We start from the raw sequence: 13,354 nt of genomic DNA on the forward strand, positions 1-13,354 counted from the left end.
TGGATAACCTCAATAGTCCTATATTTAGGAATTGTGGACAAGATAGCTAAAACATTCACATATGTGTTTTGTGAAAAGTTTTTCTCTTGGTTAATTGCCTAGGAGTGGGTTTTTGGGTCATATGGTAAGTATGGCCCTCTCAGCCAGCCCTGGTCACCACTTCAGGTGTCACCCCAGCAGGATCTGGATGGTGTGGGCACTTCCGTTCTTAGCGGCTCTCCCCTCCAGTGCCGCCAGGGGAAAGGGCAGGAGGACGCAGAGGCGCTGCTGCCAAAGCTGCCGACTCTTGTGGGAGCTGCACAGCCAGCGACCTTGCCCCACTTTGCTGGGCGGGGATCCCGTCCATTACAGTTAGTTACCCCGACAGCACTGGGGCACGGCCAGGGGAGAAGGGCCAGCACTCCTGCCAAGAAGCTCATCACCCTCAAGGCAAACACCTCCAGCCCTCAGACCCCCGGGGAGATTCAGAAGCGCTAGACGGTCCAGGGGCGCGCATCCTCACCTGTGCGCCCCAGGGCCTGACGTGTACTCTGCGCATGCGCCACCCCTCCCTAAACTTTTGCGCCCCGCCAACGCACGCCCATTGTTCGCTCACAGGTTTCAGAGTATAAAAAGGCGACAGGCCAAAGAGAGCGCACTCCGCTTTTGGCCGAGTTGGCAGCTGAAGGAGAGTGCTCGGAGCCCAGCTCTGTATTCACGGACCGACCTCACCCAAGTTCTCTAGGAGCAGTTACTTAGGTAGGCCCTGCCCCTCACCCTCACACCGGGCACTGGGGGACCAGCACCTGCCAGGAGGGCTCGGCTGCCCCCAGCCCGCTCCCCGCGCCCACCGACTTCCCGTGGCCGGCCCGGGTCACCCAGCTGTCTATGGCCGGCTATCCACTCGCAGACCAGCCCACAAGTGTCCAGTGACTCTGCATCTGCACTTTGCCACAGAGTCTCTGAGACCCCATTCTACCATCTCGCAGACGCTGCACTCCTTATGGGGATCCTTATCTCCATCTTCAGGCGAGGCCATCGGAGGAAGGCAGAGATGGGTGCTCGCACCTCCACGATGTCCCGCAGCTCAGTGTCCGCAGTGGACACAGTCACTGTCAGTGTGGCGCAGGGGCAGCCAGTGCCGGCCACGACACCCAGCTGTGTCCCGAACTACAACTACAGCACAGAGAAGACGGTGTTGAGGGCCCTGGGAGAGAGCGGGCAAGGGATGGCCGAGCAGGAGGAAGTCCCCACAGTCACAGGGAGGAACGAAGACCAGAGAAGCGGCCCCGATGACACCGGGGGCGCACGATCTGCAGTTAGGCCCCTGGGGGGCTCTTTCTTCGTGCCCAGGCCTGGACCTCTGCAGAGAGACCTCCACGCCAAGTGGGCAGAGGACAGATCCGCCAGGAAACAGCAGACCTCTTGTATGAGTTACTGCCCCCAAAGAAACGCCATCACGAGCTCATATAGCTCCACCCGAGGTTTCCTGCCAGTGAAGAGAAGGAGGGGGTCCCGCCATACCGCAAGGGCTGCCCCAGAAGTCTGCGAAGACAGGGGCCGAGGAGGGCCCTCCATCGCCATCTGCAGCTCCGGTGGTTTACCAGAGGAAAAGCCAGCCTGACAAAAATGCAGAGGCAGCAAGAGGGCAGAAAGGGCCCTGGAGGAAGGGCTCCTGCACATCTGACAGTCCCAGGCCCCGAAAACGCAGGATTCCTCTGCTGCCGCACAGGCGAGGGGAGCCTCTGAGGCTGCCCCCAGCCCCTGAGCCGGGTTTCCGGGTCACCGCCGAACACCTAGACTCGGAGAAGGAAGCAGCGTTCCGGCGCATCAACAGTGCGCTGCGGGATGAGACCTATGCCATCGGGGACCTGGGCAGCTCTCCCCAGCTCTTCCCCAGGACACGGAAAGCTCCAGCCTTTGCCTCTGCTCCAAGCCCCCCAGCTTTGGGCGGCCCCGCAGATCTGAGCTGCATGTTTGCAGCTCTCAGAGTTACGGCAAGAAAGAGGGGGCCCCCGAGCACCACACACAGCAATGGGGGCAGCATGGGCCTGAACTCCTGGGGCCCGCATCACCAGAGCCACCCCACGGTGACCATGGGACCCAGCCCTAAGAAGCAGCCTAGGTTTGGAGGCACTACTGCCCCCATCTTACATCACATCCCTGGGGGCGCACCCAGGCAGGGCCCCCCTACTTCCAGCGGAGGGCGCAGCCCATGCCCAGCCAAGGCTGACTTTAGGAGTGTGTCGGTTCCGGCCTCTACTCCTATCAGCCTCAGCTCCGCACTGGGCACAGCAAGGTGCAGCCTTGCTCTTACGGCCCCCTCATCACCTGCCCAGGGCTTGGCTGGACAAAAAACCACTGGGCCATCGACCAAGTCATTCTCCTCCAGGTCGCGATTCATTACCTTGGGGTTTAAGAGGAGGAAGTTGGCCTGAGCCAATAGTGTCCACCTCCTCCCAGGCTGGGCGAGGCCATCAGTGTCCACCTCCTCCCAGGCTGGGCCTCGTGTGGACCCTGTTTTGATGTGAAACTTATAATAAAGCTTTGTTCTTGTTCTTTTGCATAATCCTCACGTGTCTGTGATCTGTAGATCAAGTGTGGAAAAGCACTGGCTTGTATGAGTGGTAACATGGAAAGCCAGACCTGTTTACAGTTTCCTGTGACCCTGCTCATGGGTTGTGAAGAGTAGCACAACAAGATGGCTACAAGGGCCCTATATTAAAAGTGTGTTTTGAGTTTAAACGATGCAGCCCGGAATAAAATGGGCCCAGAGGGAGGGGTAAACAGGGAGGGTCATCCTTGTCTGTTGTAATTGCTGCTTCCCACCCACCTCTCTGGCCTGGAGGGGGCTGGGTCATCCCGAGCACACACCAGCCGCCCATACTCTACACGTTTAGTATTTTCTAATGTAGCAGTTTCTTTGACTTTTTTTGTTTTGCTTTAATAAGTCTTAGGCAAATCATTTACATGCACATCTCACTCAGAGAGTATATGTCCATACAACCTAAAGCAATCTACAGATCCAGTGCAATCCCTATCAAAATTCCAATGACATTTTTTACATAAATAGAAAGAACAATCCTAAAATTCGTATGGAACTGCAATAGACTTCAAAAGCCACAGCAATCCTGAGAAAGAAGAACAAAGCTGGAGGCAACACTTTTCCTGATTTCAAATTATACTACAAAGCTAGAGTAATCAAAATAGTATGGTACTGGCATGAAAACAGACACATACACCAATGCAACAGAATCAAGAGCCGAGAAATAAATCCACACACATACAGGCAACTAATTGACAGGGATCCAAGAATACTCAACAGGGAAAAGATAGTCTCTTCAGTAAATGGTGTTGGCAAAACTGGATACCCACATGCAAAACAAAGAAAGTGGACCCCTATCTTACACCATTTGTAAAAATTAACTTGAAATGGATTAAAGACTTAAATGTAAGACCTGAAACTGTAAAACTCCTAGAAGAGAACATAAAGAGAAAACTCCTTAACATTGGTCTTGGTGATGATTTTTTGGGTATGGCAACAAAACCACAAGCAACAAAAACAAAAAGCAACCAATGGGACTACATCAAACTAAAAAGCTCCTGGAGAGCAAAAGAAACAATCAACAAAATGAAAAGGCAAACTAGGAATGGGAAAAAATATTTGAAAACCACATGTATGATAAGAGGTTAATATCCAAAATCTATAAGGAATTCAAACAACTCCATAGCAAATAACAAACAAACAAACAAACAAAAACAAATAATCTGATTCTAAAATAGGCAAAGCAGGGGACTTCCCTGGTGGTCCAGTGGTTAAGACTCCACACTTCCACTGCAGGGGGCATGGGTTTGATCCCTGGTCAGGGAATTAAGGCCCGCATGTCATGCAGTGTGTGTAAAAAAATAAAATAAATAAGGCAAAGCAAGACTAGGAAACAACTAAGTGTCCAACAGGTGAATGGATAAAGAAAATGTGACATATCCAGATATAGATAGATAGATAGATAGATAGATAGACTATTTGAACGCCACGTGTACCTAGGAAGGTTAGTTACTTAGCCCTTCTGTTTCTCAGTTTCCTGGCCAGTGATATGGAAATATTAGTAGGACCTGCTTATTCGTATTATGTTCTGAGGCTAAAAATTAGTAAATATAAAGCCTGAAGAAAAACGATGGGTACTTCATAAGTGCTACCTACATAAATGTTCAAGTATTAAATGCCTGGAAGAATAAGTAGGTCGTCTCCAGAAAGGGCACCTAGGAGGCTACAAACAGGAGGATAGAGCCTACTTTTTCACATTGATGACATGAGTAAGACGTTTTAGAGCTCATGGAAAGAATATTATTTCTTGTGATGCACTGTGGGGTGGGCAGAGTAGGGGCTGTGACCCATATTTTATGGTTCAGGGCACTGAAATTTAGACAGATTGAGTAACTTGCCCAGAGTCACAACACTGATGAGTGATGGGTCTGAGGCAGGGGAGGGATAGAGATTCCTGAACACATGGACATGAGATCATGCCCTGGATACACAAACCAAGAGCTCTCCTCACTCCCTTTCCCACATCCTCCTGCCCCAAGGATGCTGCAGGGAGACAGCTGGTACTCGGAGGAGGTGCCTGGCCCAAGAGAATGGCTCAAATCTGGATCTACCTCCTAGCTCTACGTTTCAATCCCTGACCCCAAATACAATGTCTTTCCCTCAAATGCAGACCCCCTGATGGACCGGGGTATCCAAATATGTGTGCATCTCCCCTCCCTTCCCCCTCAGCACTTGATTCTAGCAGCTGATTTGCAGTGAGACTTCCTGGTGGTCAGGTGACCACCCTGAATGACCAGTAGTCTACTTGACTCCCTAACTGACTCAAAACCCAGGACAGTCCAAACCAACTGCCCACATGACAGTTGCACAGAGAATTAGCATCATCTTCAACTGATCAAACCTGGATGATGAGCAGTTAATATTCATTAGCTGGGAACAGGGTCTACTGGGCTGTTGTTTTGGTGGCTTAACAGATGAGGTTTACAGGCCCCCAGGGTCTCACTGACTAGAAACTGACCAATCATCTGAGCAGCTTGGACTAAGGCCTGGCTAAGAGCAGGCAGTGGCTGCACGGGCTCTGAGTGGGCACCTTCCCTGCCCAATCCTCCCTCAGCCAGATCCAGGCTCTGCTGTACAAACTACAGCCATTGCTCCTGAATCTACTTGCTGGTATTATTTCCACAGTACCTTCAATGGAGTGGTTAGTGGGGGTGCTATTTGTGTCCCTACCCTGTTGTTTGGCCAGATGCTGATTCTGATATGCCTGAACCACCGCTGCGGATGGCCAGCAGATTATCTTGATCGCAGATGATATTCTTGTGCATCCTGTGTTTGATTCCTTTATAATCTTCCTTTTCTTCTTGGTACCCGAGTCATGATCCTGGAAAACACAACAAAAACTGAGAGAACTATTGATAAGTTGCTGGGAAAGACCATGCAGAGGTGTCAATTCATTCCCAGGTCACACATCTCTTCTCTTTGTTCACCAGCCTCCTAGGGGAGTCTAGGGGAGTCAAGTGAATCGAAGCTGGGCTGAGAAGAGGGTGTTGCAATGTGGTGTGCACTTAAAATAGCCAGCAGGCTGACTGCACGGGGACATGACTTTATTTAGTGAGATAATACAGAAAGGGAGCACAGCACAGTGACCGACAGAGTGGGGGCTGGTGCCTGATGGTCTGGATTCAAATCATACCAGAAGCCACATGAACCTGGGAAAGTTATGCAGACCCTCTGTCCTCAGTTCCTTGTTCTGTGATAATGGAAATGTCAATAGGGCCCACTTATTAGTATTACATGATGAAGCTTAATACAGCAAATCAGGTAGACCCTGATGAAAAATGATGGTTACTTCATAAGTGCTACCTAAGTGTGCAAATATTAAATGTCTGGAAGAATAAGCAAGAAATGTGGTAGTGCTGCCTCCAGAGAGGGGACCTGGATGCCACAGGGCAGGGGAGTGCGGAAGGTTATGGGTGTGATGCTTTAGAGCTTGTGAAGAATATCTGTCATCACCTCCTGTGATCCCCACATCAGCCCCGTGGGGAACTCATGGCAGGTGCTGTGAACCATATTTTATGGTACATGGCACTAAAATGTTGAGATTGTAAGTGACTTTCCCGGAGTCGCAAAGCTGATGACAGATGGATGTGGGACAGGAATGTAGTTGGTTCCCTGGGACAGAAATCCCTGAACCCCTGAATCCTCTAGATGGTGCTCTGGACCCCTGAGCCCAGGGCTCCCCTCCCTCCATGCCCCCAATCCTCCTGCCTGCCCCATGGTTGCTCCAAGGACAGGAGGGGTCTGAGCCAACAGGAGGGCCCATGCCTGACCCGCTGCCTCCCTTACATGTTGATCCCTGACCCCACAGCTCTTAAATATCCCTGAAAGAAGGTCCCTTGAAGGATCAGGGGGTCCCATCTACGTCCCTCCTCCCTCAGCGTCTTCACACACTGGGTGAGCCTCCTGGTGGTCTGACCAGTGGTCGGCTTGTCTCCACGTGGCTCAGAGCCCTGGTCTCTCCAAGCCAGTTGCCCACATGGCACGTCTCTAACAAATTAGCTTGGTCTTCAACAACCAGCCCTGGATGCACAGGTAGTGCTGATTAATGAGGACAGTGGCCTGCTGGGCTGTGCCTGGTGGTTTAGTGGGTGAAGCTGGCATGCCCCACTGTCGCCTGACTATTGATGTGAGCAACTGTCGGAGTAGCCTGGGCTACGGCCTGGCTGGGGAGGGGCCGTGGCTGCACTGGCTCTGAGGGCGCACCTTCTCTGCTCATCCTTCCTCATCAAAATCCAGCCCCTACAAACTCCTCATCCATCCCTAGACCCTGCAGTGGCACAGGAGAGAGGCCCATGCCCTTCTAGAGGGACCTCTCCATAGCCACAGCCTACAGACCCCATCTCAGGACTGTCTCTGAGGATGACCCAGGCCCTCCTAATCTCTGTCACCAAATGTTCATTCCACTAACCCGATGGCATTGTCCCTTCTCTCCACGTTCCCAGGCAGCACCCAAACACCCAGTGATCCTGTCCACATCAACCACTGGAAATACCGCCACGAAATCCTAGTTTCCTTCCTTTCTGAAAACCTCTAGATTTAGACTGCTAATATTTGCTTTTGGATTTTGACATCGACATTCAGAAGTCTTTAGCCTGTAATTTCTCCTGTCCTGTAATATCTGCTGCGGGTACGACATCAGTATTCTCCTGGTCCGATGAAAGCAGTGTGGGTGTGTTCCCTCTGTATCTGTTCTCTGGAAGAGTGTGTAGGAGACGGGTATCGTTTCTGTCTTAAATGTTTGGTAGAAATCAGAGGAAGCCACCTGGCCCTGAAGTTTGTTTTGTGGGGAAATTTTTTTGGCATCTCTTTCTAATTGAAGTTTCCTTGGTGTATTGTACAGGGCACAGATCGTAAGCGTAGAGCTTTATGGTTTCTTGTAAATATAAACACATCTGTTACCAACACCCAGTTCAATATACAGGACGTCCCCAGCACCCTGGCTGCCCCCTGTAGAAGGGGAGAAGAATAAGTGCTAACTTATTCGGTTATAAGAATGAAATCAGTTACACCATGTATATTCCAAGTGCAGTGATTTACACACAAATAACTCAAAATGAGTGTGGCAGCACAATCAGAAAGTAGTGGAGGGTGCTGGAGGGCTGGGAGAATCCAGTCCCTTTGGGATTTCCGCTGTGGAGGTCGGGCCAAAGTAAGGAAGCTGAGAGGAGCTTCTCAGAAGCATCTGGGCTTTCACAGAGGGAAAAACTACTGCTCCCCAGAGTGGAGCGCCCACTGTAATTCACTGAGTCCTCCCTTTGTGGAGGGTGCTTTTCTATACTTGTGTGTTGTCTTACATAGAAATGTTTAAAAAAAAAACCGAGGAGGAGATCAATTTTGCTTGATGTAACAGCCTTTCACTGTTAAAAATAAGACCTATATCGAAAATTTATGCTAAATCTGTACAGCTCCGACAGGAAGTAACCGGCACTCACTAGCTGACTCAGGAGCGGAGGGGGAGCAGAGAGGCGGCCCTCCTTCCTTGGCCTCGTGTCTCATTTAAGCTGCCAGACGCTGCACAAGCTCCATCCCCTCTGAGTCTCAGGCTGAGGCCTCCAGGTCACAGTCCTCACAGGTGTCAGACCAGAACCTGCCACACAAAGGCAGGGACTGGAGTCAGTGGGGTGGTGGGCTTCCTGGGGTCGGTGTGTGGGACCCAGGGGGCTACTCAGACCCTGCAAGTGACTTTGGGCCCTGACATCCCCAGGGCTCACATCCCCAGGGCACTGGGGCCTGTTTGCTGCTCTTTGCCAAGTGTGTTCTGGTAGCAGAGAGACCTGTCCTACAGGGGCGATTTAACCTGGGCATTTGGCCGGGTGGCATTCAAGTGACTGGTCCACTGAACAGTGAAAGTGATGCAGAGGAAAGGGGAGGCTCTGGGGCTCCAGGGTGAAAAGTGTGGGTCCCTCCCACCTGGGCGCTGTGAGTGGGAGGTCTGATGACACAGGTGGGAGTAGTGACCCTGTCCCTCCAGCCCACACGCAACACGGCCCATCATGAGACCAGCACAGTGGAAGTGGGCAGAGAACTGCAATGTTCCCTTTTCCCCTAATAATCATTTTTCTTTCTTTAACACCCCAGCCAAACTTGCCTGTGCTTTTTAATTTAAAAATATCCTGATGCTGTGGTCATAGAATCATAAATTCTATAGCTTTGCTGTATCCCAACATGAAAAGTTTGTAGAAGACACTGCTTTTCAGCAGGTAATAAAACCAGATGTATTTGTTATCTAATTTTAAGGTCATAATTAATTTGGAATCCTGGCCCTTTAACTCATCCTAAATTAGCATTGCTTTGAATTGCCTTCATTTTGTGTGTGTGTTGTATTCAATTTTTACACATCTATGGAAAATCTATAGAACCTCAGGTTGAGAAAGGGTGCCATGAGGTGACCCAGGCCCTTCAGTGGGGCTCCACAGAGGCTGCGGGGTCCCAGGGGGTGGGCAAATCCCAGCCAGGTGTGGATCCTGCAGTGTCCCCTACCGGATGCCAGGGCTACCGCGTGCCCACAGGGATGCAGCAGCGCTGGGCCAGGTGAGCTGTCTGCTTGCGTGAGAAGAAGCCCCGGTGCCTCTGTCCTCCTCACCCTTTCCCCAGGACGCCTGAACTGGGGGGTACCAGGGCCACTCCAGATATCTCACCACACCTGGTGATTAACTGGGGATGTTGCCTGCTGACCTCGGCGGGTTGGGAGGGCAAGGCTGGGTCCTGCAGAGGGAGATGTGGAACCTCACCAGGGACACTCTTTACAAAGAACACAATGTGAACAACACCTCCAGGAGTGATGTATATGGTGACCCCACAGATGCCTTCGGCCCCCCATCTAAACATAAGAGCCTGGCATCTTCAGGGCTTCTATGGAACGGGGACCGTTCCCTGGCGAGATGCACTCAGGTCATCCTCCAGTTGCCTGCGCAGATTACCACCATTCCCTTCTCTCCACCTTTTTGTTCACATGCAGTGGTGAGCACCTCTGTGCTCTCCTCTGGCTTTTGAGTTTTCCTGAAGCACCAAAAAAAAAAAAAAAAAAAAGTCAGGGATGGCAAGGGAAGCACATACACTTATTTGCCTTCTGCTCTTCCTCCTACCCTCTCCAGGCTCACATTTCCTCTTCTTGTTCTTCCTCATCCTTTTACTTCATCCCTTCTCTTGAATCCAGGACGAGAGAATTTGTTTTTTAATTGGATGAGTCAGTCTTCTTTTACTTAATTTATTTTTAACGACCTTATTGGAATATATTTGCTTTACAATGGTGTGTTAGTTTCTGCTATATAACAAAGTGAATCATCTATACATATACATACATCCCCATAACCCCTCCCTATTTTGTCTCCCTCCCACCCTCCCTATCCCACCCATCCAGGTGGTCACAAAGCACCAAGCTGATCTCCCTGTGCTAAGCGGCTGCTTCCCACTAGCTATCTATTTTATGTTTGGTAGTGTATATATGTCCATGCCACTCTCTCACTTTGTCACAGCTTAACCCTCCCCCTCCCCATATCCTCAAACCCATACCGTTTTTATGCTAAGTTATATTCTACATGTAGCTAGAAAAATGTTAAAAAGATTTTTAAAGAACTGCGCATCTATTTTTGAAGCTGATTTGCCTGTTCAAGGCTTGCTAGCACTTTATCCATCTCAGTACTATTTCACTTAGTAAACAAATGCAGTTGTCATAATTGCTGCATATGTGTCTGTGTTCCCTTCTAGGCTATATGTTTTTGAAGTTAGAAACTATATTTATATCACAGCCCCTATATATAGCACAATATCCATTGCTAATTCAGATTGTGCTTTAAGATATGAGAGAAAATTTAACACGTTTATTATACTCATAAACATCTAGCAAACCAACCAGAAAATAAAAACTAATTTTCAATGGGTTGGCCAAGAACAAAAAAGAGAGGAATACCTAGTGCAAAATCATATCTCTAATAACTACTGTTGGATTTAGAGCACACACATGCTAAACTTATTTTAAAATATCTTCTCATCAAAGATTTGAGGTTGGACCTGAAAAAATTATATCAGAAGTGAAAATAATTATGTGGTCTGACCAGCGTGGATCACACAAAGTAAGTGTATACTACGTATAAAGTAGATAAAACTACGAGGTCCTGCTGTATAGCACAGGCAACTATATTTAATACCTTGTAAGAACCTATAAAGGAAATAGATCTGAAAAAGAAATATATATATCTGAATCTCTTGGCTGTACACCTGAAACACAACATTGTCAATCAACTATACTTCAAGTAAAACAAAACAAAACAAAACAAAGTAAGTGTAAAGGGAAGTATAGTTTTATAAATTCACCTCTGATATCCAATGGACCAACTGAAAGACAACAGAAAGTACAACTTTCTAGGAGACAGGACATGGCCAGCAAACAAGGCCATTACCCTCGGTAACGGTCATACCTGCCAAAAGATATACAGACTAGCCTGCATTCATGAATACATAGGAATTCTTCATTTATCTGGCATTGTTAGGCAATGAGGTATTGTATGTTAGGAGAAGTTTTTGTAAATGACAAATTGAAGAGGAGTTATTTTAACCTTCACTCGGGAATTTTTTTCTAAAATTAAGAAATGTATCCACTGGTGTATCTAATGTTTCCCGTGATAACTCGGGGTCATCAGTTCAATCAACGTTTGCATGAATAATGCAAATGGAAACAAGGCAGGCATGCTTACTGAAACTGAAAATGACATGGCACTGGCTGGAATAACTGATGAGAGAGCAAGAGAGAAACAAAAATGAAAACAAACCGTGATCAAGAAACAATCAGTCAAGTTCTGACTTTCTGTACTTAGTTTCAAAAAGAGATACCACAAATCCCAGCGAGAGACTCCAGCATCATTAGCTGTCTTTCTCCTTCGTTTCCACCTTCCTTTCCTTTTCCTTCTACCCTATATTGTTCCAGGAAGTGATTATAGCTCCTTGCAAAACAATTTCTAATACTTGCTTTCTCTCACACAAACTTCACAATATGTCCATGTGATAAATAGTGTGGAGGTAAAAGACAATTCATCACAGGCACATCTCCTATGAAAATAAAATTAGAAACTAGCTTCTAAACATGCAGAGAGAAGGGCGTGGTGTCAGGCACTAATTTCCTTGTGAATTCCTCTCCATTTCTAATTGACATTCTTCTTTACCAAGATCCCTTTTTATTGGTGTCCTGTTCCAGACTGCTCCACTCCACCCATCCTCATCCTGTAAAATACATTCACACTCTTTTGTGACCCTACTTATTTGCCCATTAAATAATCAGTCATAGAACTGTCGGAATTAAATACAGAGTGAAATTAAAATACTGGAGTCACTTGGAGGGTTTAAGCAGCTCTACCAGAAAATACTGGGCATGGATTTAAAAGAGGCTGCGTGGGACTTGCTCTTGTGCAAGTTCTTTCTCAAGAAGTATCTGAAATAAGCCTAAATTCAGAGTTAATCAGTCAGTTCCCCCAGGCCCACTCCCTGTCTGAATCCCACACTTGAGGCCAGATGCCAGCCTTCCCAGAACATTTGTCATTTCCTTTCAGTTTCCGACCTGCTCAGATTGAGTCCCTGTAGACTCTTCCTCAGCTTGAAACCTGATCTTCAACCCCTTCCCTGACCTTGATGGTTACCTTCCTACTTTAGGCCTCAGGTGCTTTAGCTATAAAATGATATAGTTGCCCTTAATTCTAAAGTTTTCTTTCTAAAGCGATAAATGTGGTGGCTCTTGAAAATGTTTCTCTTTGCTGGTTTAAATTTTGTAGAGAATTAAAACCCCAGCCACTCTAAAAGACAGAAAGTTACATTGGATAAGGAAAGTGTGCTTTTGTAGTTAGATTAACAGGGATGGAAGATGACTTAATATGTTTTAAGATACTCATGATCCGTTCTCGTGAGAGTCGGGGGAAGAAGGGGAAGAGAGTTAATAAAATACCAAACGATTGTGACAAATTAAGTTCACCAAGATGTAGCTGATTAGTTACTACTTGAATAAGCCACACAAATCCAATTCAAGTTGTCCTTTATTTTTCTAAGAAGGATCCCAGTGAACCGAGTCCCATGTTCAGTAACTCCACCTTCAATGGCTTAGTCTTTAAAAACTGTTATCTTGCTGGAAGAAGAAATATTGCCCATCAGTCCTAATTGATGTTTAGCTATCATGCACATTTCAAATAAATTTATAACATTGCCTGATCTCAGTGTAATACATTCCAAAGGGGCAAAGAGCACATGAAAAGTTATGGAGTCTCCATCGTCTACACTGAAGTGTGCAATAAATTACATATTATTTGGCCGTGAAATTCACAAGCCATAGAAACCACGCCATTACCATTATACAGTGGTAAAGAGCAGGTAATGAGAATGATATAAAACAAAACAGACTGTGTATGTTGGCACTGCTGCCAATAAAACAATCATTAAATGCATTCATATGCATCTACGCTAGGTAAGCTCTTTAGGGCAATTGCTATGAGTTCTACATACCTGTCAGGATATTATATATAGCCCACTTTCTATGGCCTTTATTCAAAGACGCTGAGAAAGGGTTACTCTGGGTAAATTCAGACCTTTTCTCAATATAGAATTTGCTCAACATGCGTTCTGAACAGCAAAATTTCACAGTGCTTTCAATTTTCCTACACTAATTGCCACCTCAGCAAATGCAGGATTAAGTATAATGGATTATAAGAAGTTAGAAAGGAAAGATGGAAGAAAAGAAGGAAGGTAGAAAAAAGGTGGGTATGGAGTACTTCAACATTTATGTAGAGTGGA

At 47.4% G+C, this 13,354-nt stretch overlaps 2 protein-coding genes across 3 annotated transcripts in view; both read right to left on the reverse strand.

The window, feature by feature from the left end:
* LOC125963841 (UDP-N-acetylglucosamine--peptide N-acetylglucosaminyltransferase 110 kDa subunit-like) overlaps positions 1-13,354 on the reverse strand; it is a 673,346-nt gene that overhangs the window by 92,002 nt on the left and 567,990 nt on the right. The gene's annotated exons all lie outside the window — the stretch shown is intronic.
* Positions 1-13,354, reverse strand: part of LOC125963856 (metabotropic glutamate receptor 7-like) — a 205,624-nt gene that overhangs the window by 16,832 nt on the left and 175,438 nt on the right. The gene's annotated exons all lie outside the window — the stretch shown is intronic.

Source organism: Orcinus orca, chromosome 3 (assembly GCF_937001465.1).
Source record: "Orcinus orca chromosome 3, mOrcOrc1.1, whole genome shotgun sequence".
NCBI classification, from domain to species: Eukaryota; Metazoa; Chordata; class Mammalia; order Artiodactyla; family Delphinidae; genus Orcinus; species Orcinus orca.